The 24624-nt window shown below is 44.5% G+C and overlaps 1 long non-coding RNA gene across 2 annotated transcripts in view; it reads left to right on the top strand.

The window, feature by feature from the left end:
* The first annotated feature begins 10195 nt into the window (after positions 1 to 10195).
* The window catches only part of LOC132593529 (uncharacterized), a 37070-nt gene continuing 22641 nt past the window's right edge, over positions 10196 to 24624 (top strand). For both annotated transcript variants that reach the window (XR_009559142.1, XR_009559141.1), the window contains exons 1-2: positions 10196 to 10557; positions 14073 to 14161. This is a non-coding gene — a long non-coding RNA (uncharacterized lncRNA). The remainder of the gene's footprint in view (positions 10558 to 14072; positions 14162 to 24624) is intronic.

The raw sequence follows: 24624 nt of genomic DNA, 5'->3' as shown, positions 1-24624 counted from the left end.
AAGGAAGCAGAGATTTTTGACAATAATCCACTCCATTCTCACAAAAATTTTATTACACCTAAGAAAATATATAAGCGCTGAAATACCAGGTAGCAACAATGGCTCTGTGAGCAACATGGCACAGGTGACATCTGTTGTCAAATTTCAGACACTTACTACTCTCTCCAGGTCATTACAAATCCAGCAATTGTTCCTGTGGCCTGTGGTCTAAACTGAGAAATAAAATATGAACACGATGTCTGGAAAATGACTTTGAATTTCGGCACTTAGATTAGAAGTCAGGTTCAATTCTCTGGCTTTAAATGTTGGTGTTTCTATCAGTTATAACAGGTAAATATGTGGAGGCAAGACTGATCTACTGTTTCATTGCTTTTAAGAAACGACGAGATGAACAACTTCCCTAAATCAATGTGTCACTGCATTTAATTTGATGATGTTGTTTAGAAACTCTATGTACTGTTTTCCAGTCCAAAAAATATGAACCATTCATGAGAAGAAAGACAAACGACCAATTCCCAGTAAAGAGGGAAATTACGGTGGTGGTTGATTGTAAGCACAGTCTCCGTTCCCAGGGGAAGGGCCGGGGCTCTTTCAGGATTAGAAAACAATACAAAGAAAGGCCGGTCATGCACAGGGGCTGAGCCTGGAACCAGAGACCTGGGACTGGAGACACCGTGCTGCCCAGGTTCCAAGGCCAGGGGCAGTTCACTTTCCTGCCTGCGGGGTCTACAGTCCCTCCTAGTCCCCTTACTCTTGGGTGGCCTGAGGCTCCACTGAGGGACGCCTGCCAGAATTGTCACTTTATTCCTCAGATGTCATTTAATCTTCACAAACCCCGTGAGGCCTGTGACCTGCCCAAGTTCTCAGAGCTAAGAAGAGAGGCCGGGATTAGAATGCTAGTCCACTTGCTGTCACTATGAACTGTGAGAAAACACAACAAGCGCTATTGTACATATCATGGCTGTCAGGAGGTTGCAGCCAATATAGAAAGACACTCATTCATTCATTAACAGATATTTATTGTATAGTATGAGCCAGACACGTTTCCAGGCATCAATATTATGGTGGCTTGTGGGCACAGCCAGGGAGATGGACAATAAGCAAGAAAATAAATTAATTTTGGATGGTGCTAATTGCTATGAAGACAGTAGAACATGGATTTTCAGTGATGGGAGGTGAAGGGTAGCAAATTTAAGCTGAGGTCGGGGAAGACATCTCTGAGGAAGTGACTTCTGAGCAGACATTATGGGGAGTGGGTCGTGGAGAGCTATCGGGAAGCCCAGGCATAGAGATCAGGAAGAGCAAAAGCCCAGGGAGGGACTGTCTTGGCCTGTTGGGGTTCAAGAGGACGCGGAGTGGTTAGAACTCGGTAAGGAAGTGCTGGAAGACGAGAGCAGAGATGGGGCAGGTCCTGTTATGAGGCTTTGCAGAGAGGGGTGAGGAGACTAGATTTTCTTTTCCTTTTTTTTAAATTTTATTTTATTAGGGTAGAGTTGCTTTACACTGCTGGGTCAGTTTCTGCTGTACAGCAAAGTGAATCAGCCATAAGTATACATATATCCACTCTTTTTCAGATTTCCTTCCCATTTAGGTCACCCCAGAGCATCGAGTAGAGTTCCCTGCGCCATACAGCAGGTTCTCATTAGTCGTCCATTTTATACACAGTAGTATGTATATGTCAATCCCAATCTCCCAATTCATCCCACCCTCCCTTCCCGCCTTGGTTTCCATACGTTTGTTCTCTACGTCAACGGAGACTAGATTTTCTAAGTGAGCTAATTATTTAATTCATGTAAACTTTTTAATTGATCTATTGTTGGACAGGTAATATGGTCATTCGATTCAAAATGCAGAATTACCAAAAGATAAGCTATCTCCTCCCAACCTGCCCAGATCATCTCCCTGGAAGCCATTTAGGAACTGGTTTCCTGTGTTTGTTTAATATCTCTGTAAGCTATCACACGCACGTACAACCAGACATGTGGGCGAGCACACACACACTGCCCCCCCTCCCAAATGGTGGCTTAATAGTCACACTCTGCTCTTTTCTCTTCACGTCCTGGAGATCATTTGTATCTGATAGTACTGACAGAGTGTTCTCGTTATCATTTTTGGGTAGGTCTGCACGTATTCCTTTCCACAGGTGTACCAGCATTTATTTAACAGTTTTCCTAGCGATAGTCATTAGGATATTTCACTTGAGTGCTTTAAGAGGAAGGAACATTCAGATTTATATTTTAAAGTTACTTTTTAAAAAAAATTTATTTATTTAATTTATTTATTTTTGGCTGCGTTGGGTCTTTGTTGCTGCACGCGGGCTTTCTCTAGCTGCGGCAAGCGGGGGCTACTCTTCGTTGCGGTGCGCGGGCTTCTCATTGAGGTGGCTTCTCTTGTTGTGGAGCACGGGCTCTAGGCGTGTGGGCCTCAGTACTTGTGGCACGTGGGCTCAGTAGTTGTGGCACACGGGCTTAGTTGCTTCACAGCATGTGGGATCTTCCCGGACCAGGGTTCAAACCTGTGTCCCCTGCAATGGCAGGCAGATTCTTAACCACTGCACCACCAGGGAAGCACCCAGATTTATATTTTAGACAGAGCCCTGCTGCATGGAGGATGACTCATGGGAGAGAGACGGCGGAAGCTGCAGTCTAACTGCCCAGTTAGGGAGGGCTGCCACTGTTCAGGAAAGAGAATAGGGTGGTGGCAGTTAGGGCATTAGAAATGGGTGGATACGGGATGTTTAGAAAACAGAGCCATCAGTGCTAGCTGATGGCTTAAATATGAGAGGTAAATAAAATGGGATCAAAGACAACTTTGAGCTCTAGGAATTGTGGGGGGGATGGTGACTCCCTTATTCTCTCAACAGCATTTCATGTCTGACTTCTGCAAATGGGGCAGAAGGTAAAGGCGGGAGAACTGGCAGTAAAGGATGGATTCTCTGCATAACACTTAGCCTTTTCTTTATGTGGCCGAAAACAAACAAGAAAAAAGCACATATTATATACACTGAATGTTACATAACCCTTATTTGGAACTTTCCACCTTCCATGTCTGAATGGAATCCATCCCAAGGAGTTTCCTCTGGTCTCACCAGCTGCTCTTTCTCAGGCTCCTTTGCAGGTTTCCCTCTACCTGCTGCCTGAACATCCACTGGCGCTCCTCAGGGAGCAGCCCTGAGCCCCTCTCCTTCCCTGCCTACAGTTCTCTGTCTCCCTGGAGGATCTCATTCTGACCTGTGGTTTTTAATGCATCTCTATCCTGAGTCACAGATTCCTATCTTCGGCTCTTAGATACCCAACTGCTCACTTGACATTGTCACCTGGATGTTTAACAGACGCCTCATGCTTAACATGTTCTATACGGAACACTCCACTTATAAGCCCGTCTTCCCAGGTCTGCCACAGATCAGTAAATGGCCACCCCATCTACCACATGCACTAATTACAATCCTAGGAATCCTATTTGATCTCCTATCTTCTCTTCGGCAAACCTCATCAGTGCTAACTAGAAGCATCATCACTTCCCTTCATCTCACCATCCCCACCTCTCACCTCCATCATCTCTCACTGGATAATGCTACCCCATAGCCACTTATCTACTCTCTCTTTCTCCATCTTCATCTTCCTGGAGCTATTCTCCACACACCAGGTAAGTCAGCTCATGCCAGTCCCCTGTTGAAAATTTCAGTGTGTTTTCATCACAGCTGAAATAATGTTAAAATTCTTTCCCATGGCTCCCGACCACCTCCCAACTCCACTGACACCTCTCTCCCTTCTCCTTCCTGAACCTGGGACCAGGGTGTTTGCACTCACTGTCACTCTGCCTGGAAGACTCTTCTCTTGGTTCCCCCCCTGGCTGGCTCCTTCACCTTCAGTAGTCCTAGCTTGAAAGTTCCCTTCCCAATTTGATCTAAAGCCCCCTAACCCCTACTTCATGCAGCCTGCATCAGTGGGAGTGGGACCACTTAACAGCTTACCGACTCTGAAATAATCCTGTGTGAAATTCATAAGTAACTGACACCATGTTTCCCATCTGTCCCCTTGATTTTTTTTAGATGAAATTTACATATTTATTATTATTTTTTTTTAATTTTATTTATGTTTAGCTGCATTGGGTCTTCATTGCTACAGGCGGGCTTTCTCTAGTTGCGGTGAGCAGGGGCTACTCTTTGTTGCGGTATGCGGGTTTCTCATTGCAGTGGCTTCTCTTGTGGAGCATGGGCTCTAGGCATATGGGCCTCAGTAGTTGTGGCTCACAGGCTCTAGAGTGCAGGCTAGCAGTTGTGGTGCATGGGCTTAGTTGCTCCGTAGCATGTGGGATCTTCCCGGACCAGGGCTCGAACCAATGTCCCCTGCATTGGCAGGTGGATTCTTAACCACTGCGCCACCAGGGAAGTCCTCCCCTTGATGTTTTAGTGCTGCTTATGGATTAGTGCTTTGGGCAGCTGTGCAGGTAACTCACCCTTTGATCTGGCTCAGCCTGCTACATAGTACAATAAATGTCATGATAAATGTCAGCCAGCATTACAGTGCTTCCTTCACCGACCCTAGCACAGAAGATTTCAAATAAAGATTGTTCTGTTGATTCATTAACTTTCCCTAGTTCACTGCCATTTTGATCATTTGTACACTTTTTGCTTAAAAGTTCTGTGAACTTCACTTTGGTAAACTAAATAGTTTCTCAAAAATCCACACAATGACTTTGGCAATGTGCAACCTTCATTTCTCCACTTGGTAACAGCGCTTAGCATTTAGCTTAAGCTTCTTTCTGGAACCTCCGCCTCCAGCAGAAGTAGTTAAAAGTAGTTAAAAGTCAATATTTTGTTGTATTACAAGAGAATAGTTACTAAATTCTTTTATTAAATTCAAGTTTTATAAAACAGATCATCTTCATGAAGGAAGAACTACACATAATCACACTAAATGACTTTAAGTACCTTTATTTCAAGACTGCCACATCACTCAGTTGAATGGTCACCCTGGACACAATTTCCTTCAAGGAATTGTACTTCCTTCTGGTACAGCCACCTCAACTGCTTAATCAATGGCTTAGAGAAGGCCAGGAGTGTCGGAAAGCCTGAGAGATCGTCCAAGTCCATCTTCTTTCTTAATGAAGGAAATAAATACCCGGTAGTGTTGCTGCCTGCTTTCTAAGATCAGTTATGTTCACTGAATCATACACAGTGGATGTTTTATACACAAAATTGTGTTCTAATTGCATCGTCATGCTGTTCTAATGAATCACCATCCACTCCATTTGTAGAGTGCCCTATAGGTATAGTTAGAAAAACACTGGTCTTCTCTTAAGCAGGGTACATGGGCTGCACAGGGTGATCCACTGGGGTGGGAAAAGAGAATATTAGGATTTGTATTTGTGTTTATTTTAAAATGAGGTGGACATTAAGCTTCGTTAGTATTTACTATGCGGTTTGACCCCAGAGGCCACCCTCAGTCATGTGTCATGGACAGTAAGCATGGGAATTCTAGCATGGGAGCCTGGGGCTCTCAGTCAGTTACCGGCCTTCAGCATGTTACCATGGACCGCAGTTTCCCTGCTACAGGAAATCACCACCAGCGTTCATCTGACAGAACTCAGATCTTTAAATGGTAGAATTTTTACAATACTTTAAAAGTTGGCTGCATAGGCTTCCAGATTTTTTCCCTAAGCATTCGCTAACAAACGGTTCTATTAAAAAACACAAAATAGGTTCATAATCTACATACATTTTCCACATCTTTTCATGTCAGTATAGCTTCAGCTGATTTTTTCCTACCCTATTCTTTTTTTTTATATACACATTTATTTATTTTTGGCTGCGTTGTGTCTTTGTTGCTGTGCGTGGGCTTTTCTCTAGTTGTGGTGAGCGGGGGCTACTCTTCATTGCAGTGCGCGGGCTTCTCATCGCCGTGGCTTCTCTTGTGGCGGAGCACGGGCTCTAGGCGCGCGGGCTTCAGTAGTTGTGGCGCACAGGCTTAGCTCCTCCGCGGCATGTGGGATCTTCCCGCACCAGGACTTGAACCCGTGTCCCCTGCATTGGCAGGTGGATTCTTAATTACTGCTCCACCAGGGAAGTCCCCCTACCTTATCCTTTTTAATATTTGCATAGAATAGTCCTCCCTCTCATTACAAGACTAATTGCTCCTAAAAAAGTTCAATAAATTTATTTAATTTGGTTAGGATGCCATTGCCCCCACCTCCCACAGAACCCTGGGTTTTCTTTGCAGCAGTTATCAGTCATTATAATCAAGAGTGTGATTGTTTAAAATGCATCTCTATCACTGAACTGAGAGCTCTGGGAGGGCAGGGACCCCATGGAACTCTTCATCTCTGCATCCCCAATGCCCAGCCCAGGTCCTGGCATAGAGTAGGCACTCAATAAATAGTTACTGAATGAATAAACACCTTGTATTTGGCTGTTCCCTCCACCTGGAAGGCCTTTTTTATTCTCATCCAACTGGCAAATTGAGGCCAGCCAGATCCTCTATCTCTCTGATTAGACTGTGAATTCCTTCACAACAAGGTCCATGTTCCCAGTGCCCAGTAAGGGCATGGTGACACATGGTAAACCTGCCAATTGAAGCAAAACATGTTTACTTCTCTGTGTGTCCAAGTCCTACATCTTAGTCCTACTGATAGTTCTTGAGTCAAGAAGTAGATACCAGTTATCAATCTTCTGTCCAATTCACAATGACAATTACTGGTAGAAACAAATAATACAGAATAAAACTGACAATGATTAAGATGCACCTGCTGCAATCATTTTTTTTTCCTTTCTTTTTTCTGCGGTACGCGGGCCTCTCACTGTTGTGGCCCTTCCCATTGCAGAGCACAGGCTCCGGACGCGCAGGCTCAGCGGCCATGGCTCATGGGCGCAGCCACTCCGCAGCATGTGGGATCCTCCTGGACCAGGGGACGAACCCGTGTCCCCTGCATCGGCAGGCGGACTTGCAACCACTGCACCACCAGGGAAGCCCTGCAATCATTATTTTTCAAATACTCAGAGATGGATGGACAAAGAAGATGTGGTACATATATACAATGGAATATTACTCAGCCATAAAAAGGAATGAAATTGGGTCATTTGTAGAGATGTGGATGGACCTAGAGTCTGTCATACAGAGTGAAGTAAGTCAGAAACAAATATTGTATGTTAATGCATATATGTGGAATCTAGAAAAATGGTACAGATGAACCTATTTGCAGGGCAGGAATAGAGACACAGACGTAGAGAACGGACGTGTGGACATGGCGGGGTGAAGGCGAGGGTGGGATGAATTGGGAGATTAGGTTTGACATAAATACACTACCATGTGTAAAATAGATAGCTAGTAGGAACCAGCTGTATAGCACAGGAAGCTCAGCTCAGTGCTCTGTAATGACCTAGATGGGGGAGATGGGGGTGGGGAGGGAGGGCCAAGACAGAGGGAATATATGTATACATATAGCTGATTCACTTCATTGTACAGCAGAAACTAACACAACATTGTAAAGCAATTATACTCCAATTAAAAAAAAAAACTCAGAAGACTCATATCCTGAGGGTAACATTGAAAATCGCAAAAGCTGGGAAAAATCAGATCTGGTTGAAATAATCAATCTAACTAAAATAGTCAGTCCATGTGAAATTTGTTCCTTATTAAACATTTATGGAGGACTGCCATTGACAAATTTTAGACCTGAAAAATTCTACCATAGAAAATTGAACTTGCTAGTGGCAATGCCTTCTAGCCAAAGACCCCCAGGAATGCAGCTGTAATTGACCAAGCTGGGTTTATTACTTGCTGCAGCCAGTGAGAACACACACCACAGGGGAACTACGGAGTATCTCAGAAAAAGGGTTAGAAAGAAACTATTATAGGATTTGAGCTCTGGTTGGTTGATTTGGGGAGGGTCTATGAAAGTGGGGTTTGCTTTACATTGGATGCTTTAAGAAAGCAGGTGCAATTCTGTGACTGGGTAACTTAATAAATCTAATCTCTAGGGAAGGTGAACTACAAGGAGGATAAAACTCTAATTGTTTTTTCCTTTAATTTTTATTGGGGCATAGTTGATTTACAATGTTGTGTTAGTTTCAGGTGTACAGCAAAGTCAATCTGTTATACATATATCCACGCTTTTTAGATTCTTTCCCCATATAGGCCATTACAGAGTATTGAGTAGAGTTCCCTATGCTATACAGTAGGTCCTTATTAGTTATCTATTTTATATACAGTTGTGTGTATATGTCAATCCCAATCTTCCAATTTATCCCTCCCCCACTTACCCCCAGTAATCATAAGTTTATTTTCTATATCTGTAACTCTATTTCTGTTTTGTAGATAAGTTCATTTGTACCCTTTTCTTAGCTTCCACCCATAAGCGATATCATACGATATTTGTCTTTCTCTGTCTGACTTACTTCACTCAGTAAAAACTATAATTGATAAAGAAGTCACAGTCACTCATTTTAGCCAAGAGAGGGGGATGTTTGGTATTTTGTGGGTGAGATAGTGACAATGTTTATGTCTGTGCTTAGACAAAATTTTGTGGTAGCCTAGCTCTGTCTCATTAAAGGATGCTACCAGAGTAAGCTTGTCTGAGATTGGTATTCTGTGATATTGTTTACGTTCAGTAGGAGAATAACATGGCCACACTACGTCAAGCCAGCTTCTGAATGTCAAAGGCTGGTTTTTCATTTTTGTTTTCAGTAAAATGATGCTGACGTAAGAAACTTCACGAGAGAAACTAAAGTAAAATTCTATATACAAATTACTAAATAAGTATAATGTTTATTGTGAAGTCTACATGTAGAAGAATCACTCAGAGAAGATAATTTCCATAAAATAAAATGGGATTGGATACTGTTTGGCTACATTGCATTAAAAATAACTGATCAAAGAATTAAGTTGGCTTAATGGCATTGGCTCTGGAAAAATTCTTTCGCAGTAGTTTATCACTATTGATATAATCCCAATTAAAAATTATTGGATTCCAGTTTTGTTGGGGGTGTTAATTTGCGTCTTTGGAGAGCAATTTGGCCGTATCCATGAAAATTGCATTTGGCTTTTGACACAGCAATTTTACTTTTGGAAATTTATTCTACAGAGAAAACTGCACATGTACACAGAGGTATAGTCAAAGGTATTACTACAGCATTGTTTGCAGTAATAAAAGATTGGAATAAAAATGTCTTCCAGTAGGGGACTGGTTAATACTTTCATGGCACATTCATGCCACTGAAAACTAGGCGGTCTCTAAAAGGTCAGGCGGTCCCGCAGCGACAGGCATCATCAGTTCACCCTCTTGCACCCTCACCCCGCGATGAGAAGCCAAGAGGCCCCGAGAAGGGTGTCCATTCCCCAAAGTAGCTCTCCACCTCACAGCCCTGAGAGTCTTGCTGCGCCTGTGGTCGCTGTCTACTACCCATAGCAGGGAAGTGGGGGAAGCGGGGAGCGGACCTCGAGTCACTTGTGACCCGAAGCGCCTTTGCTGCCCGCATCACCATGGCAACCGGGGGCTACCCAGAACTGATGGAGGGAAAAGCAGGACCGGAGCTGAGAGGCTTCTTCCCAACCACCCCTGCAATCCGGAGAGCCAGGGAGTCTCTGCGTCCCTCAGCTCCCACTCTTCTTGCAGAGCAGTGACTGCAGCCCGGCGGCGGGAGCCACAAGGAGCTCCCCCGACTACCGGGAGACGAGAGCTCCTATACCGGGGTGGAGGAATCCGGACCTCCGCCGCCAGATCCCGGGTGCTCGCAGGCCCCCATCGAACCCAGCCCCTTGCGACTCGTCTCCCTGGCTCCGCATCACCATGGCAACCCGGGGGCGCTCGGCCAACTTTCGGGTCCTGGGCGCGCGCCTACGGCCCCGGGACCCCGCCTCTTCCGGCTCTTCTTGGCTGCGCCGCACCACCGTGGCAACTCGGGGTAGAACGCTGCGGGCTTGCGCGGAGTCCAGTGTAGGCAGCTGGGCAGTGGCCTGGCGTCCCAGGGAAAGGGACGGAGAGTGGCAGAGAGGAGATGTGGGAAGGGAAGTGAGGGCGAAGAGAAGAGTGCAGAAACTTCAGGGAAGTCGAGGTCCTTTTTCTCTGGGTATGGGGAGCGGCGGGGGGCGGGAATGGCAATCCGGGTGTGGTGGTCCCGGCTGCAAGGGGGACGGGACCGGGGTCGGGCAGCGGTGTGCTCTCTGCTTCAGGCCGGGTTCTCCTGGAAGGACCTAGATGGGCGGGGCCTGGGCTTCGGGTCGGGCTGGCGGCAGGGGGCAATAGCGGCTCTCAGTGCGCCGAACATCCCGGCGCAGAAATCTCCGGGTTGAGGCGCGGAGATTTGGAGAGGCCGAGGGTCCTCCTCACACTCAGATCTGACCCCGGCGCGGACCAGGTTGAAGATTCCATAGTGACGCTCCGTGTCCTGGAGCGAACAGGTCTCCGCCCAGCGCTCGGTGCCCCTCGCGCCCAGGCTGTATCAGCTCTCCCGCTCTGCACGCTGCGGCTTACCTACGTGGTTAAAAGCACGCGCTCTGAGCTGAGACTGCTAGGACTGGTTACCGTCCCCAGCCCCACGATCTTCATCTGCAAGTGGTGGTAATGATAGTAATTATCTTAGGATTGCTTTGAGTGTTAAACGAGATAATGGGACTTGTACAATTTCTGGACTCGGTTTCTGGCACACGGCAAGTGCTCGGTAAATGCTACTTATTCGGTGACCTTGGGTAAGTTACTCTCCGTACTTAACCTTACCTCGTTGAAAAAATGCAGACAGTAATAGTACCCACCTAACACAGTTGTGAGGATTATAAGAGTGAATATTTGTCAAGTCCCTAGAATAGTTCCAGGCGCATAGTACGTGCCATATAAATACTCTCCGTTATTACCATGATTATAGTATTGTTATCACTATAATCATCTGTTCACCCGTGGTTGCTTATAAATAGGAATCTGTCCTGCTACCAAAATGATTTTTAGCTTCTGGCTAGATTACAGATATATTTGCCCACATGTCTCCTTTTTCCCTCTCAAAGTTTTTCAGCCTTTCCCATGGTGAAAAGAGGCAGTGTGATGTCCTTAAAAGATCACTGGGCTGTGAACCAGCTGGATTTTGGTGTTTGTTATGCTGCTGTTTCTTTGTGCGACCTTGGGCAGATCATTGACAGTTTCCACATCTATCTTTGGGGCTGTTTCAACACGGGCACCTGGTATTATACATGTTTAGCCTTTCCTAGTAATATATTCAGTAAAAATTAATTAGCACTGTGTGTCAGCGAGTCTCTAGAACAGTAGAATAGAAAGTAGCAAGTGCTGTGAGGAAGTTACAGATGAGATACTGTGGGCATTGCGAGGAAGGGGAGTAAATTTCTATCCCTCCACCCAATAAAAAGTCTAGGACATGAGACCCCCATCCCCCATCTCTGTTGGGAGCTGTGCAGCTAAATGCATTCCTGCCCACCACTCTAATCTGGCCACTGCTACGGATTCCCAGCCTTGGACTCCTGGGCTGACCTCCTCTGCCAGCTGCAGCAGGAGCATCTGGTAATAGTATTTTTCTTCTTTTGTTTTCAGAAATCCTCCCTTAACTCACCTTAAATGTTAACCCACTAGGTCAAATGGTAAATAAGCAATGTTTCATGGAGGTCACAGAGAATAGGCTTTGAAAGTCAGAGGGGATTTGAGCCCCATGTGACCTTGGATAAGTCTCTGAGCCTCAATTTCCTCATCTTTGAAACAAGGATAGTGATACCCATATGAGATACTGCACTTAAAGGGTCCAGCAGTACCTGGTACAGAGCAAATCCTCAAAACATGTTAGCTGCTCTTTTCATCACCGTCATCATTGTTATTATATTGTTAGCTTACAAAAGGCAGGACAATCTTTTATAGCCTTTTTTCCTCTCCTTATTGCCTAGCACGTCGTAGGGGCCTAGCAAATGTTTGTGGAATGAATGAGCGAATCCACGCAGGAAACTTTAGTAACAGTCGGTTTCACATTGCTCTGACTACTAGCAATTAACATTTGTTGAACATGTGTTCCAGGAACTGTATTACGTCCCATTACCTCGTTTAATAGTCAAGTTCAATGACCTTGTCTAGCCTTCTAGTTTGATTCCTGAAGCGTTGGTGTCATTGATTCACAGTCCAGAAGCTGACAGTGACATCTGCTGCAGATTTCTGTATTATTTTCATAATGAGGTTGACAAGAGCATTATTTCTGTGACGTAGGCTCTGCTAAGAGTCTGGTGTCATGCTGACGTCAGGCCCTGTGTTCTCATCTCCCCAAGGGTGAGCTGGCTTCCTTTATGCAATTTCCTCATCCCTTAGTGGATTGCTTGACATTACACTCCTGAGACAGCGGGGCTCAATGAGAGTTTATCGCTGCAACCCTTCAGCTGCACGGGCCCCCGTTCACCAGGACAACCTCACACAGCATCAGGTTCCTCCTTCTACCTCTGTGGCTGCTTTCAGAGCAGGGCAGCAGCCCCAGGGAAGGTCTTTCTGCTCCTGATCCTCTCACGGTATTTGACTTTTGGGTTAGAGAATCCTTTAGGAATCACCTAATCTAGTGCTTTTAATACTGCTCTGTGGGAGTTTTGGGGTTCAAAGGGCCCCTCCCCCCCCACCAGGAGCTGCTATTTTGGGGAGAAGAGCTACACAAACAGGCAGAGTTTGGAGCATCCTACCTCTGATTCAACCCGAGTGAGCTCTGTGACATCTTTGGAATATTGAGGAACAAGTCTCTTTTCATCTTGCAGTAGAACCTTTAGTAGCAAGTCAGCCCAGTCATCAGACAGAGGCTTTGAGCAAGATATTTATTCATTTAGCTCTTCATTCACCTCATTCCCAGACTCTCTATGAGGGTGTTGGGGACCCAGCAGTGAACAGAAGAAGCTCCTGCCATCAAGTAGCTTATATTCTAGTGGGAGGAGACAGACAATAAATTTATGTGCCATGGAGAGCCTCTCCGAGGAGAGGAATTGTGAGCAGAGACCTGAAGGAAATGAAGAATGATAAATGGTGAAAGACTGTTCTGAGCAGAGGGGTGGCTGTGCGAAGTCGCTGAGGTGGGAGACCAGAGTGGCTGGCGAGGAGGAAATGATGGAGCCAGTGGAGGGAGCAGGGAGGGGTGGGGTCTGCTCTAGGACCCTAGAGAGAGTGGAAAGGACTTCAGATTTTCATTCTAAGGGAGACAGGAAGACATTGAAGGAGTGAGAGCAGTGGGGTGACATCGCCTGACGGATAGGACCATTCCGGTGACTGGGGAGTGAATAGATTTTCGGGAGGAGACCAGTTAGGAGGCTTTTCCAAGAGCCCAGGTGTGAGGTGACGATAGCTTGGACTCGGGCGGTGGAGAGAAAATGTGAGAGGTACTAGATTTGGGAAGGTAGAGCTTCAAAGTTCTGCTAATAGTTCCATGTCTGGTGGGAGAGAACGAGGAATCCCGAATGACTCCAGGGCTTGGGCCTGAGCACCTGGGTGAAAGGTGCCATTTACTGAAGAGGAGAGGCAACAACAGACATGGGTCACAGTTTGCCTGTGCAGCTGCTCTCATGGTGGCAGAGGAGTGATGTTAGAATGTCTGAGACCTGAAGTGGGTGCTAACTGAGGTTTTTTTCCGTAATCGTGATTTTCCTGAGGGCACACAAGCTGGATCTAGAAGCTGGGTCAACTGATCCCCAGTGCTGAGGCCCCCTGGTGGCTGTTGAGTGTCGATACACTGTCACTTCTGTTGGCTGCACTTCAGGTCCAGCGGCTGGACCAGAGGCAGCAGGCCGCCTGCGGTGCATTCTGATGCTCGGATGGCTGGTGCCGTGAAGAGCTCAGGTGTACAGATTAGCACGTGGGCTTTTCTTTTCTCCCAGTGGCATACTTGAAGGAGAATCAGGCAAACCACAGTACATTCAGGAGAGGATGTTCAGAACGGCCAGGGCACTGAACACCGCACCCTGACCGGGGACAGCCCAGAAAACCGGGATGTTTGCCTGGAGACGAGTCAGTGGGGCTTGAGTGTTTCCTCTGAGAGTGTGCTTCCTGCTACTGTGTTTGCTGGTTCCAAATATATGTAGTTTATGGTTTTCATTATTTAAAATATTATTCATTAATTACAGGGTAATCCTTCTGCTCTTGTTGGTTTGACCGCTGAAGGGTTTGACAGGGGTAGGGCAGCGCTGCCCAGTGGAACTTGAACTCGAGCCAGGTATGTAATTTTAAATGATCCAGTAGCACACTTTTTAAAAGGTGTTAAAAAAAACCCAGCTGAAATGAATGTTTAAAATATGTTTTATTTAATTCACTATATCCCCAAATCATTTTAGCATGTAATCAATATACAAATTATTGATGAGAGAATTTGGACTTTTTTTTTTTTGTATGAAGTCTTCCAAACCTGGTGTATTTAGCACATCTCATTTTGGAACGGCCACCCTTCAGGGCTCAGTAGCACACGTGACCAGGTACCACAGGTGTGGATAGCGTGCTGAGTGAGCAGACCAACAGTGCTTGCCATAACTGTTTTGTTCCTACTAGTCTTTTCTATAATTGTTTTCCTTTTAATTCTCTCAGTTGAATTTGGAAAAGGCACCTTGTCTTGGCCTGCTGAAGAGAAAAAAGGAAAGAGGATTTTGGTTTGTGTTAGAACGAAAGTAATACAAAAGGAGGGAGGTGCAAGTCAGACTTTGAGAACCATAGGGACGGGGTCGTTGATGGTGGGAGGAAAGGGACAACAAGAGGTGAGCTGACAGCCGTGATGATAAAGGTAAAGTTCTTGTCAAAATCAAAACTTAACTTGAGACTTCCGGGAAGATGGCGGAAGAGTAAGACGCGGAGATCACCTTCCTCCTCACAGATACACCAGAAATACATCTACGCGTGGAACAACTCCTACAGAGCACCTACTGAACGCTGGCAGAAGACCTCAGACCTCCCAAAAGGCAAGGAACCCCCCACGTACCTGGTTAGGGCAAAAGAAAAAACTAAACAGAGACAAAAGGATAGGGACGGGTCCTGCACCAGCGGGAGAGAGCTGTGAAGGAGGAAAAGTGTCCACACACTAGGAAGCCCCTTCGCGGGTGGAGACTTCGGGAGGCAGAGTGGGGGAGCTTGGGAGCCGCGGAGGAGAGCACAGCAACAGGGGTGCGGAGGGCAAAGCGGACAGATTCCAGCGCAGAGGATCGGGCCGACCGGAACTCACCAGCCGAGAGGCTTGTCTGCTCGCCCGCCGGGGCGGGCGGGACTGGGAGCTGAGGCTCCGGCTTTTGTCGGAGCGCCGGGAGAGGACTGAGGTTGGCGGCGTGAACACAGCCTGCAGGGCGTTAGTGCACCGCGGCTAGCCGGGAGAGAGTCCGGGGAAAAGTCTGGACCTGCCGAAGAGGCAAGAGACTTTTACGTCCCTCTTTGTTTCCTGGTGCACGAGGAGAGGGGATTAAGAACACTGCTTGAGAGAGCTCCAGGGACGGGCGCGAGCCGCGGCTAAAAGTGCGGAGCCCAGAGACAGACATGAGACGCTAAGGCCGCTGCTGCCGCCACCAGGAGGCCTGTGTGCGAACACAGGTCACTAGCCACACGCCCTTCCGGGGAGCCTGTGCAGCCCGCCACTGCCAGGGTCCCGGGATCCAGGAACAACTCCCCCGGGAGAACGCACGGCGCGCCTCAGGCTGCAACGTCACCCCGGCCTCTGCCGCTGCAGGCCCGCCCCACACTCCGTGACCCTCCCTACCCCCCCGGCCTGAGTGAGCCAGAGCCTCCGAATCAGCGGCTCCTTTAACCCCGTCCTGTCTGAGCAAAGAACAGACGCCCTCCGGCGACCTACACGCACAGGCGGGGCCAAATCCAAAGCTGAGCCCCTGGGAGCTGTGAGAACAAAGAAGAGAAAGGGAAATCTCTCCCAGCAGCCTCAGAAGCAGCGGATTAAAGCTCCACAATCAACTTGATATACCCTGCATCTGTGGAATACCTGAATAGTCAACGAATCATCCCAAATTAAGGAGCCCTGTGGATGAAAGGCTCTTGGTGCTGCAGCCAGGAGTCAGTGCTGTGCCTCTGAGGTGGGAGAGCCAACTTCAGGACACTGGTCCACAAGAGGCCTCCCAGCTGCACATAATATCAAACAGCAAAAATCTCCGCGAGATCTCCATCTCAACGCCAGCACCCAGCTTCACTCAACGACCAGCAAGCTACAGTGCTGGACATCCTATGCCAAACAACTAGCAAGACAGGAACACAACCCCACCCATTAGCAGAGAGGCTGCCCAAAATCATAATAAGTCTACAGACACCCCAAAACACACCACCAGACGTGGACCTGCCCACCAGAAAGACAAGATCCAGCCTCATCCACCAGAACACAGGCACTAGTACCCTCCACCAGGAAGCCGACACAACCCACTGAACCAACCTTAGCCACTGGGGACAGACACAAAAAACAACAGGAACTACGAACCTTCAGCCTGCAAAAAAGGAGACCACAAACACAGTAAGATAAGCAAAATGAAAAGACAGAAAAACACACAGCAGATGAAGGAGCAAGATAAAACCCCACCAGACGTAACAAATGAAGAGGAAATAGGCAGTCTATCTGAAAAAGAATTCAGAATAATGATAGTAAGGTTGATCCGAAATCTTGGAGATAGAATGGACAATAGAATGGACAAAATGCAAGAATCAGTTAACAAGGACCTAGAAGAACTAAAGATGAAACAAGCAACGATGAACAACACAATAAATGAAATTAAAAGTACTCTAGATGGGATCAATAGCAGAATAACTGAGGCAGAAGAACGGATAAGTGACCTGGAAGATAAAATAGTGGAAATAACTACTGCAGAGCAGAATAAAGAAAAAAGAATGAAAAGAACTGAGGACAGTCTCAGAGACCTCTGGGACAACATTAAACGCACCGACATTCGAATTATAGGGGTTCCAGAAGAAGAAGAGAAAAAGAAAGGGACTGAGAAAATATTTGAAGAGATTATAGTTGAAAACTTCCCTAATATGGGAAAGGAAATAGTTAATCAAGTCCAGGAAGCACAGAGAGTCCCATACAGGATAAATCCAAGGAGAAATACGCCAAGACACATATTAATCAAACTGTCAAAAATTAAATACAAAGAAAACATATTAAAAGCAGCAAGGGAAAAACAACAAATAACACACAAGGGAATCCCCATAAGGTTAACAGCTGATCTTTCAGCAGAAACTCTGCAAGCCAGAAGGGACTGGCAGGACATGCTGAAAGTGATGAAGGAGAAAAACATGCAGCCAAGACTACTCTACCCAGCAAGGATCTCATTCAGATTTGATGGAGAAATTAAAACCTTTACAGACAAGCAAAAGCTGAGAGAGTTCAGCACCACCAAACCAGCTCTACAACAACTGCTAAAGGAACTTCTCTAGGCAAGAAACACAAAAGAAGGAAAAGACCTACAATAACAAACCCAAAACAATTAAGAAAATGGGAATGGGAACACACATATCGATAATTACCTTAAATGTAAATGGACTAAATGCTCCCACCAAAAGACACAGATTGGCTGAATGGATACAAAAACAAGACCCATATATTTGCTGTCTACAAGAGACCCACTTCAGACCTAGAGACACATACAGACTGAAAGTAAGGGGATGGAAAAAGGTATTTCATGCAAATGGAAACCAAAAGAAAGCTGGAGTAGCAATTCTCATATAAGTTATATATATATATATATATATATATATATATATATATGTAGTTTGCTTGAGTGCAGTGTTTTTTGTTTTCTGTACTGAATTCATTAGCATGGGTCGGTATAAAATTTAGCATAGGTCAATATGTAATTTGTAAACTAATAAGGTCTTAAAAGTGAGGAATTAAGTCTTTTAAATTTAATTATTTATTGTAAAGAGCAGAATAGCATACATAAACAGGTGCCTAAGGAAAACTTGTATTCTAATATGGAACTCTCATGAACACCTTTTTTTTTTCTTCTAACGGTATGATAGTGGGCCATTTGATTATTTTTATGGCTTTAACTTTACAACAATGAAATATTCGTAAATTTTAAAAAGTATTTTTCTTTATTTGATGCAGGTGGGATACTGGAGAAATGAAAGGTCAAACACCTATTGAGGAATCCATACTTGTCTATATATTGTGTACTTTTATTTCAAGAACTGATTTAAAATTCCTAAAAGGATGCTATAATAAGTTATTATGCCATTTTACAGACTGAATTAAGTGAATTTCAGGGAGGTATGAAACTTGCCTAAGGCTATCCAGCTACCAAGCGGTAGAAGTGAGAATTAAATCCAGGTATACCTATTGCCAAAGTTTCTGCTCATCTCTTTACATCATCCACTTTTAATAACCAATGCTTTCCTGCTTACAAATATGACTGAGGTTGCCAGACAGTCAACATTCCTTTTTAATCAGATAGAAAAATTACTGTTGACTCTCTAAAGACATATTCCTTTTCCATTAAGTGACTTTAGTTGTTCAAATGATACTTCCAGACAGTAGTAATCATACAGTTGGGGGCTAAGAACAGAACTCAGGGATGTGTCTAGCAGTCAGTAAAGACCAACTGGGCTCACTGATGATATTTATGGTCATTTCCTCTAGACTAACATAATCTTATTAATAAGACCCTAATAATTCACAGTACTGCCCTTGCCTGATTGTTTGTTCTTCTCCCTCTATCACTCTCTCTTTCCCCATATTATTATTATTTTTGGCAATTTTTGGTGAATTAAATTCAGGGATTAGTACTCAGGAGTACTCGTCACAAAAGCAGAGAATCTTAGCTCACACCAAAGGAAGAAAATAGAGAAAAAGTATAAATTATATGAATACACACACATACACACATGTGCCAACTATATGCTGCACTTCTCCAAAATCTATTCGGTATCTGCACATTTACTGTATATTAGCAGTAAGACCAGAAATGAGCGTAACGCTCTGTTTACAAGGCACAGAAAAGAGACCCAAATATGGAAATTACTAGCAATGAGAATGGGGAAGAAAGACTACAACAAGGAATGTAGATGATATTTTTGTTTCCTAGCTATGATGCCAAATATTGAACTTTCAACTTGAGACAAGGAGGCCATAAAAAGTTGTATTAGTTTCCTAGAGCTGCCATGACAAAGTACCAGAGACTGAGGAGGTTAAACAACAGAAATTTACTCACTCACAGGTCTAGAGGCTAGAAATCTGAGATAAGGTGTCAGCAGGATTGATTTCTTCTCAAGTATCCCTTCTTGGTTTGTAGATGCCATGTTTTCCTTTTGTCTTCACATGGTCTTCTCTCTGTGCATGTCTGTGTCCTAATATTTTCTTTTTATAAGGACACCAGTCATAGTGGATTAGAGCCCACCCATTTGACCTCATTTGACCTCAGTTACCTACTTAAGGGCCTTATCTCCAAATACAGTCATATTACCAGGTATTGGGGGTTAAGACTTCCACATATTAACTTGAGCAGGACACAATTCAGCTGATAATAGAAGATAAGAGTAATTTAAGCAAGTAAGTAACTGTTGTTTACAGTGAGTTGCTTAAGGATATGAATTTACTCAAGAAAAACAAGAAGAAATTACATAACACTGTACGTTATACAAAGATATTAAATTAATCATCATAAAAAATAAAACTTAACTTGAGTATTTTGTGATTATAGAAGTAAACATTTTGTAAACTGTTAAAGAATTTCGATCTAAAATGGAGCCAGAGGATATAAAATGTAAAATCTCACACATGTGCCCTCAGGAAAACAAAACCTAAGGACCGAGACACTGATTTCCTGTAAATGCCTGATTACAGAAAATTGATAATATTGGCATTTTCTTAAATGATAGGCACTTGGTCAGGGGTTGCCTCGTATCAACCATGGGAAGTTTTGCTTATGGTTGCCAGAGGCGTGAATCATGACCCAGGTCGGGTTGGTCTCAAAAAACAAGCTGAACTGAGCTTTGTATGGCTGTACTGGTTTTGTCTGCTCAGGGAATCTTCAAGCTGGTCTCTGTTTTGTAACTGACTCTAAGTGAGCTCTCCTTTCTTTGCTTTCCTGCCCCCAAGCCTCAGCACCTGTAGCTTGCTATAGTCTGTGTCCTGAATTGCATTTCCTCTGCTATTCCTGCAAGAGCTCATCTTTTTGATAACTTTGAGCTTGGCTCAGTTTAACTCTTTATTTAGGCCGACAAGACTATGAGGAAAACAAAAGTGCCAAAGGTACTATAATGCTAGAGATAATCCCTGTTAATGGTATATTTTATTTTATTAATTTTTTATGCTTATATATGCATGTATACTTACATTTATATTATCTTCTCAAGACTTTGTACTAATTGGGACTGCTGACGATTGAAAGAGAGTGCTCATTTCATGAGTGAGAACTTTTGTGGTCTCAACTCTGTTTTCCTAATACTGAGCATGAATTATAACAGCTTCTAAAAAGAGTGAGTCCCTTTATCTTGCCCCATAGTTGGACATCACGGAGCTAGATTATTTGGTGGAGGAAATACTGTGGAAAGAAGTACTGCCTGGGGCCAGAGCTGGTATAAATGACCTTTATGACTTCTTTCAACCTTAATGATCTATGATACTTATCTCCTTCTGACCAGTTGTCCATATGAAGTTTCTGTGCTGATTCTGAAATGTGGTCCATACTGCTTGTCTGTGCTCTCAGGAGGCAGGGATTTGGTGATTTCCTCAAGGGCTTTTCTCAAAGTATGAATCCTTTTGAGGTAGAAGCAGTTCTCCCAGAGGATAGAAATTGTATCCTAAAATCAGCATTGTGTTGGTCAGCTCTTAAATATCTTTGCTAATCTTCTGTCTAGTAGTTCTGTTAGTTGCCGAGAAGGGGTGTTAAAGTTCTCAACCGTAACTGTGGATTTTTCTGTTTCTTCTTTCAGCTCTCTCAGTTTTTGCTTCTTGTATCTTGATGCCCTGTTGCTTGGTGCATAGACATTTAGGGTTGCTATGTCTTGGTGGATTCATTCTTTTATCAGTATGTAATGTCTCTCTTTTTCTCTAGTGATGTTCTTTGCTCAAAAGTCTATCTTATCAGATATTAATATAGGAACTCCTGCTTTTTTTTTTTTTTTGTGGTACGCAGGCCTCTCACTGCTGTGGCCTCTACTGTTGTGGAGCACACGCTCCGGACGCACAGGCTCAGCGGCCATGGCTCACGGGCCTAGCCACTCCGCGGCATGTGGGATCCTCCCGGACCGGGGCACGAACCCGTGTCCCCTGCATCGGCAGGCAGACTCTCAACCACTGCGCCACCAGGGAAGCCCATTTTTATCATTTTTTTTAAAAAATCCGTTGTGCTGACTTCTGTCTTTTGATTGATGTGTTTAGACCATTTATGTGTAAGATAATTATCGATATGTTAGAGCTTTGGTCTGCCAAAGCTTTTATTATTCATTTTCTGTTTGATTCCTCTGATTGTCATTTCTCTGTTTCTCTTTTCTTGACTTCCTGTCTTGAACATTTTTTAGAATTCCATCTTGATTTATTTATAATGTTTTTGAGTGTATCTCTGGGTATAGTTTTCTTAGTGCTTGCTGCCAGTGTTACATTATGCATATGTGACTTTACCACTTCAAGTAAAGTGTGGAAACCTTACTTTCATTTAGGTCCCTTTACTTTCTCTGTTTTTAAATACTGTGTACATGGGTATCAGATAGTGTCTTATATTTGTTTCAATCATCAAATATCCTTATAAACGTCATGAAGAGAATATTCTATTGTATGTAACCATATATCTGTTTTATCCACTCTTCCTTCTTCTTTCCTGATGCTCCAAGATTCCTTCTTTTATCATTTCATTTCTACTTGAAGAGCATCCTATAGCAGTCTTTAAGGGTAGGTCTGCCAGTGTCAAATTCTTTTAGCTTCTCTTTGACTGAGGATGACTTTATTTCCCCTTTATTCATGAAGGAAAATTTTGCTGGACATAGAATTCACTGTTGACAACTTCTGTTTCAGCACTTGAAAAAATGTGGTGCAATTTTCAGCTGGCGTCCGTGGATTCCGATGAGAAATTTGTCATTCAAATTGCTGTTCCCCTATAGGTACTGTGTTGTTCCTCCCTGGCTGCATTCAAAATTTTGTATTTGTCTTTAGTTCTTAAAAGTTTAATTATCATGTGTCTTAGCGTAGATTTCTTTAGATTTATCCTCTGGATTCACTCAGCTTCTTGAATCTGTAGGTTGTGTCTATAAAATTTGGAGAAAATTTTTGTTTTCAGCTATTATTTTTTTGGATACTCTTTTAACTCCTCTCTTTCTGGGACTCCAGTGATTAATGTTGGCTTTTTTGTTATTATCCAACCAGAGCCTGAGGCTCTGTTAATTTTTTTTTTTCTGTTTTTTCTCTGTTCAACTGCTTAAATTCTTTTGGTCTGTCCTCAAGTTCACTGATTCTATCTTATCTTGTCATCTCCTCTCTAATATTGAGACTAGCCAGCAAGATTTTTATTTTTGTTATAGCATTTTTCAGTTGGTTTTTGCATTTTCATTGGTTCTTTTTTTTTTTTTTTTTTTTTTTTTTTGCAGTACGCAGGCCTCTCACTGTTGTGGCCTCTCCCGTTGCGGAGCACAGGCTCCGGACGTGCAGGTTCAGCGGCCATGGCTCACAGGCCTAGCTGCTCCGTGGCATGTGGGTTCTTCCCGGACCGGGGCACGAACCCGTGTCCTCTGCATCAGCAGGCGGACTCTCAACCACTGCGCCACCAGGGAAGCCCAATTGGTTCTTTTTTATGATTTCTCTTTTTGCTGAGAATTTCTATTTTTTCATTTGTTTCAAGAGGATTTGTAATTAGTTGTTGAAGGATTTTTATGACAACTGCTTTAAAATCCTTGTCAGGTAATTCCAACATTAATTTATCTTGATTGGTATCAGTTGATTTCTCATGCAAGTTGTGATTTTCTTGGTCCTTGGTGTAATGGATTTTTAAAACATTGTTTCCTGGACATATTGTCTATTATGTTAGGATACTTGAGTAGCATACTTGAGGTCCTATTTAAATTTTTTTATTTTAGCAGGCATTCACTGTGCTTAGGTTTAGCACACAGGTCCTGGTCTACTTTGGTGGGCTGTGGTTTCAATGGCAGTTTAATTTTCAGAGCCTTTGCAGTGTTATCTGGGTCTGCTTGGTTTATCGGATGCTGTTCCCATAGGCCTCTGCTGGAGCTGCCTATGGGGGAGGAAGGGGTTTCCCCAGACTGGGGCCACTGAGTGTCTCTCAGTTGGGGAGGGGACAAGGCCCATGGGGACAAAGAGGCTTCTTAGGCCAGGCAATTGCTATGGCAGAATCCCTCATGTCAATATCACCTGGCTACCCCCATCTTTGGGTGGGAGAATGGAGTTTCAAGCCCATGGGGACAAAGATGCTTCCTGGGCCAGGCTGCCTGTGGTGTTAGAGTCCCTCCTGCCAGTACCACCCACCACCACAGTATCCCCTTGATGGGCTTGGAAGGAGTCTGAGGCCCAGTGAAGAAGTGGAGCATTTCCCCCAGCTGCACTTTTTGTTCAGCAGGGCTCCCAATCTGTTCCACTTGCTAGTACTGCTGGGCTCCCCTAGTGCTGATGGAGAGATTCTTGCTAGATCTGAGGAAGGAGTGAGCTTACCTGGGCTGCCTTCTGTGGCTCAGTTGTGGGTTAGAAATGCTGTGCCTAGGGCGCCTTCCATTTGGTGGGGGGACATAAAACAAGGACTCTTCAGTTACTTCTTGTACGAGCACCCTGGCCTCCTCCCCGCTTTCCTTCTTCCCTTGCTCCTTGTGCACTAACTGCTTGTGGAGTGACCCTCACAGGTGACCTGGTATTGTGCCTGGCACTCTACCTGGCTCGGAAGTGCTCTGAAATTGTACCCTTATGTGATGACTTTGAGAGTAAAGCCCCACTAGCCTTTTCGGAACACATGGCTAATGGTTGTATCATGTTCAATTACAAGCCTGTGTTTGATGGCTGGACAGGTCCCTTTTAGCAGGTGCCAAGAAGGGGGTGGGGGGGAAGGAATGGAAAGTTCTTCCTCATTGTTCCATAGGTTCACAAAGGTTCTGGGCTGCCCTCTAAGTAGAATTTCTTTTTCCTCCCTAATGTGACTATTTCATAAGAGCCAGGAGGTTTAACATACTTTGAGATCTTATGGACACAATTATATCAGACATCTTGCAAATTTCCTGCCATCATTTTTGGCATATTTTTTATCTCCAATAAAAGGTCTAGTTGTCCATTATTAACACAGAGCTTCCTTCCTTTAAAATATTTATTCGCAAGATTTATTTAATTCGTATTTTGGGTTTGATTTTGTTAAAGGGCTGTGACAGAATAGGTGTCCTCCACCCAGCGTGGCCTTATCTGCTGGTGTGAATCCTACCTTCCTTCACGCCCAGCTTGCTGATTATTCCACCTGTGAAGCCTTCCTCACTCTCCTGCCCAGTGTCCTTACCTTCCTCACCGCGACATCTGAACCGGGAAGTTATATACTGTTTTGCTCTCTCTCCTGCAAGGGCATTTTACTCTCGCTTAGTATTTTGTTTAAACCCATTTAGAATAAAATCCAAAATCTTTTCATGTTCTAAAGGGCCTACAGGATGCCGCTACCCTGTAATCCCCTCCCCCCCACCCCCCCACCCCTGCTCCTTCCTCCTCCCTCCTTCCCTCTGCCTCAGCCA

The sequence above is a fragment of the Globicephala melas genome, chromosome 15 (genome assembly GCF_963455315.2).
Source record: "Globicephala melas chromosome 15, mGloMel1.2, whole genome shotgun sequence".
Taxonomy (NCBI): domain Eukaryota; kingdom Metazoa; phylum Chordata; class Mammalia; order Artiodactyla; family Delphinidae; genus Globicephala; species Globicephala melas.
The sequence above is the reverse complement of the archived record's forward strand: the minus strand, read 5'-3'. Positions and strand labels throughout refer to the sequence as shown.